The sequence below is a fragment of the Panthera uncia genome, chromosome A2 (assembly GCF_023721935.1).
Source record: "Panthera uncia isolate 11264 chromosome A2, Puncia_PCG_1.0, whole genome shotgun sequence".
Classification (NCBI taxonomy): Eukaryota; Metazoa; Chordata; class Mammalia; order Carnivora; family Felidae; genus Panthera; species Panthera uncia.
Window position 1 is genome coordinate 161,723,954 of NC_064816.1, and position 4,605 is coordinate 161,728,558.

At 63.4% G+C, this 4,605-nt stretch overlaps 1 long non-coding RNA gene across 2 annotated transcripts in view; it reads right to left on the reverse strand.

The window, feature by feature from the left end:
• Positions 1-2,329: 2,329 nt before the first annotated feature.
• The window catches only part of LOC125930344 (uncharacterized), a 2,655-nt gene continuing 379 nt past the window's right edge, over positions 2,330-4,605 (reverse strand). The window contains exons 2-3 of one of the 2 annotated variants that reach the window (XR_007460162.1): positions 2,595-3,226; positions 2,330-2,438 (exon numbers count right to left, since the gene is read on the reverse strand). This is a non-coding gene — a long non-coding RNA (uncharacterized LOC125930344). Of the gene's footprint in view, positions 3,227-4,605 lie in introns of both variants that reach the window. The other variant, XR_007460161.1, reaches the window with a different exon arrangement.

Consider the following 4,605-nt stretch of genomic DNA (forward strand, 5'->3'; position numbering starts at 1 on the left):
GGACCCCTTAAACCGTCCAGCCCGGGGCACATTCCCCGGTGGAAGTTCTCTTTAGTAGCTCACAAACAGAGCTTGTGTAATGCTCTGTGCTTATAGAATGAAAACCTGAAGCAAAAACACCCCCAAACCCAGAAAACTTAAATATAAAATAAATCGATTGAAACACAGCAAATAGTACAGGAAACGGTGAGGAACATAAACCATTGGGTCAGCGGGGCCCTTCAAGGTGACACAGTTGCCCAGCCGCGCTTCTGCAGCCAAAGAAGGCGAAGTCAGTGAAATGCGTTGGAAAAGGCCGACTCTCGCAGCCTCTCGGGGGTTGAATTATGTGCCCCCGAAACACACGTTTAAGTCCTAACCTCTAGGCCTGTGTATTGACCTTATTTGGAAATAGGGCCTTTGCAGATGCCGTCAAGTTAAGGTGAGCTTGTCCTGGCTGAGGCCCGAAGTCCAGTGGCTGGCACCCTTAGAGGAGGAGGGACAGGGACACACAGGGACGCACGGGGGCACCAGGTCACGGTGGGTGCAGAAGCTGGGGCAGCACGTACACAAGCTGAGTGACACCAAGGGCGGCAGCAGGCAACAAAGGCCAGGGGAGGGAAGGAGGGACCCTCTGCCAGGGCCCCAGGGGCCTCTACCCGGCTGACAGCAGATCTCGGGCCGCGCTCCAGACCTCGAGGTGGGGAGGGGCATGTCTGTGTTTCCCCGCCCTGCTCTCGTAGCCACCCCGGCAGCCCCGGACACGGATGTCACCCCACGGGGCCAGGTGTGGTGCGTTCAACGTGTTAAAAGCTTGCATCTAACATTAAAGAATAGCTTTCTTGGGATCTGATGCGCTGTTTCCAGCCCATCCTTGGGATAAATCCCACTTGGTCCTGGGGTATAATTCTTATTGTATATCCTGCTGGGGTCAGTCTGCCGGGGTTTCGCTGAGAATTTGTGCCTCCGTATTTGTAAGAGGTATTTCTCTGCAGTTTTCTTTCTTTGTGGTCTTAGCCCAGTGCTCACACCAGCCAACACTGGCCTCATAAAAACGGCATATTCTTTAAGAAAAAAGATGACTCCCGATCTGTCATTTAATGACGCACCCCAGCACCCCGCTCAGGATCAACACGCAGACGCTGAATCTCCAGTCCAGGGCACCGGGGCAACGGTGGGAAGAACCCTGGAAGTGTGTCAAGGCCACGGCCCGGGGCCCTGAGCACCGGTACCTGCCAGAGGTGACGTCTTGTGGGCAGAAGGCGGGCTGCTGGAGAAGCGCGGGCTGCTCCGGGGGCCGAGGCCAGGCTCGCTGCGCTCGTGGGGGCCCCACAGTGTGAGGCGCCCCGACCTCACTCCCCTGTTTCTGTCCGTCAGGGCTGCTCTGCACGGGCACGTGGCCCAGCACCCCGCCCCACCGGCCACTCGGCCGTCCCGGCCCCACACCCCGACACCCACACTGGCCCACTGGGAGCGCCCCGTATTCCCACCTCGGGCTGGGAAGCTCTCCCCGGTCTCCAGTCGCCACCTGGACCCTTCCCCAGAGAGGCCTTCTTGCCCCCACGGCCCCCAGACTCGCCCCCCTGCTTTGTTTCTCCACACAGCCCCGTGGCAGCCTGGCCCTGTGAACCACTGCGCAGTCTCACGGGAGTGTCCGTGCGCGTCCGCCAGCAACGCCAAAAGCAAAACCGCCAGTGAGTGTCCTTGGGGCCTCCCGCGGAGGCCTCGCGTGCTCTGGCCAGGCGCTCACAGGGCTGTGTCCCAAGCCTTTGCTTTTGGCGGTTTTCTTTAAGATGAGAAGCTCGGAAATGCCCTTGCCTTCCCTGCACGGTTTTCCTCTGTGTTCTTGCGTGAACCGGGGCAACAGGATTCCAGAACTCCAGAGCCAGGAAGCTCTCTGGCGGCATCCAGTCCAACCTCCTGTTTACGGTGACAAGTGTGAGTCCTGGAGAAGCCGACTGCCTCACCCCAGGTGCCAGGGTGGGGTGGCGGTCAGGGCCACCACACCGCTCCTGGAGGCCCACGTTCGAGTTTTCAACCTGGATGGAACGGCAACTTTGAAGAGTGTCCTTAGGGTTGGAGCAGGGATGTGACGCGGGGCTGGGAGGAACGTGGCTTCTCAGCCCAGGATACTGGCTTCCCCCGCCCCCACCTTCCTCCTGGGACCACGTGTAAGCATTTGAGCTCACTTCCGGGGCCTGTGGTCCACAGGCACAGCTGGGGCCCCGAGGTGGTCTGGGTGGGGCTGGACATGCAAGTTCATGGCCCGAGTGGACTTCGACGTGCAAATTCGTGGCCCGCGCGGACTGAACCTGTTCCCAGCACGCAGAGCTGAATAAATATTTGCTGATTGATTGAATGAGTGAATGTATAATTTTAAGCCTCTGGCTCTCAACTAATCCAGGACTCCTGGGAAATCAGTCTTTGTGAAGTTTCGATCAAAGTCGCCTCAGATCCTTCTGGAACAAGGCAGGATAGAAATAACAATTTTAAAGACAGTGGACGTGAGTGTTGGCGGAAGGGCAGGAGGGACGCGGCTCCCCGCCTTCAGACTCTCCCCGGACGCCTACTACGTGCCAGGCTGGGAGGTGCCCCCATCCGGCGTGTAACCTCACCACCGAACAGTCTCGGTCCCGCGGTGTGCAGGGGGACGCGGCTCTGTGACGAGTCTGCGCGGGTGACGGCGACCCGGGCGGTGCCGGCTGAGTCTTGAAGGATCAGCCCGGGTTCCTGCAGGGTGCGGGGAGGATGCTGACGTGTGGGAAGAGCCACACACAGCGTGGGCCCCGCCTGCCTGAGTCCAGCGTGGAGGGGACAGCCAGCGTGGGGAAGGCTCCTCCAGAGGAGGGCTGCCCGCCAAGCTGTGCGGGCCTGGGCTGCGTTTCCTCGGGGTGGCTGAAGTGACTGCTCGAGGGCCCTTGGGCGGAGTCGTGCACGGAGGGGGGGGGGGGGGGAAGGCGGATTCGGGCCGGGAGGGGCTCCGGAGGAGGCAGAGGAGGTCAGGGGGGAATTTGGAGCGGAGGCCACGCGTGAGGCCGCCGGACGGGCAGACGAGGAGCCTTCCTGTGGGCTCCTGATGTCCTTTATCCAACCCGGGGCTCTGGGAGGTGGAGCTCGGTGCCGTGGGTTTTAGGTGGAAAAGTCAGCAGAGCTGCAGGTGAGGCGAGTCTGGGGGAGGCCGAGGTCCTTGGGCATCGTCGTGGGCGTGGGGGTTGGCGGCTGACGCCGAGACGGGACAGCTTCCCTCCTGAAATGCAGGGAGCCCGCAAGGGGAACGTGGGGGATGGGGTGGGGAGGGACACCTTCGCATCTGAAGCCACCTCCGAAGGTAACACTTGGTTTGCACAGGGCTTCCTGTTAATTTTCGGCTGGTTATTTCACGTGCCGTCGTAGTGCTGTGGGTTTGTCTGCATCGTCCCCACAGTGCTATTCGTGAACCTTCTGTCAGCCCCGCCGCTGTCAGCCACGTGCTCCCCCCACTGGGCTCCAGGAACAGGAGTGAAGAGTGAGGCCCGCCCGCGGCCTCGGGGTCTTCCTGGGACCCCGTCACTGGTGCGGGCTTCCTGTTTACCCTTAATCACCCAGAACTCTGACTTCCGGATAACAGGCAGCTAGCTTTCTCCCCAGCCCTAGCGTCAGGAGCCAGGGTGGACCCCCAGCCCGCGTCGGAGGCAGCGCTTGTCAGGACAGTGGAAGAGTTCAACCCTCGCCGTCTGGAACCACGAAAACGCGCAGGAAGATGCTATCCGGGCCGCCCTAGAGACCCAAGGGATGCGGGTCAGGGCAGGTATAAGGGCCCTGGGGGCAGGGTGGCCCGGAGGCGGGGCCCTGGGCAGACAGAGCCCACGGGTGCGCCGCGCCACCGGTTCCCACGAGGAGCACGCCAGCACCCCCGGGCTTCTTCTTTGCCAGGACGCCCCCCCTCCAGTCAAGATTGCTTTACTGTGGCAGCGGTCTCTGGGTGACCCCATCAAGGACCCACCCCCCCCCACCCGTCGCCCCTCGGCCCGACTCCAAAGCCTTCTTTCTCCCCGCGAGGCTCCGGCTGACGCAGCGCGGATTCCGGGCGCGGGAGGGGGGGATCGCTGCAGCTCGGGGACGGGGAAGAAGAAATGGAAGGAGAACCTGCAGACGCGGGCAGGTCGGTGCCCTGACAGCTCAGCCTTCCTCAGGGACCCGGCGCTCTAGACGTTCTTTGTTCTTTGACGTGGGGGAGGTGAGAGCTTTCGCGGGGCGCTGGGAGGGAGGGGGAAGACCCGCCCTCGGCCGCGCATGCGCTCCGGACCCAGAGCGGGAGACACGCGGGCGGGAACGCGCAGGCGCAGGGCCGGGTGGGACGGGGTGCCGCGAGCCTGGCTTTGTGAATGGGGGCGGATGGCTGAGCCCCCTCCCCGTCCCACCCTCGGGCGCGGGGCGGGGGGGGGTGGCAGTCCTTCCGGCCCCAGGCGTGCTGGCGGCTCCGCGCCCGGAGCTCCCCTCCGCCCCCCGCCCGACCACCCCTCCCACCCGGCGGGCCGCCTCCGCACCTGCCCGCGCCTGAGACAGGTGCAGCCCTAGGCCGCGCGCCCCCGCCCCCTGCTCCCGCCCCCTCCCCGCCCCTAGCCCCCGCCCCTCCCCCCCCCCCCC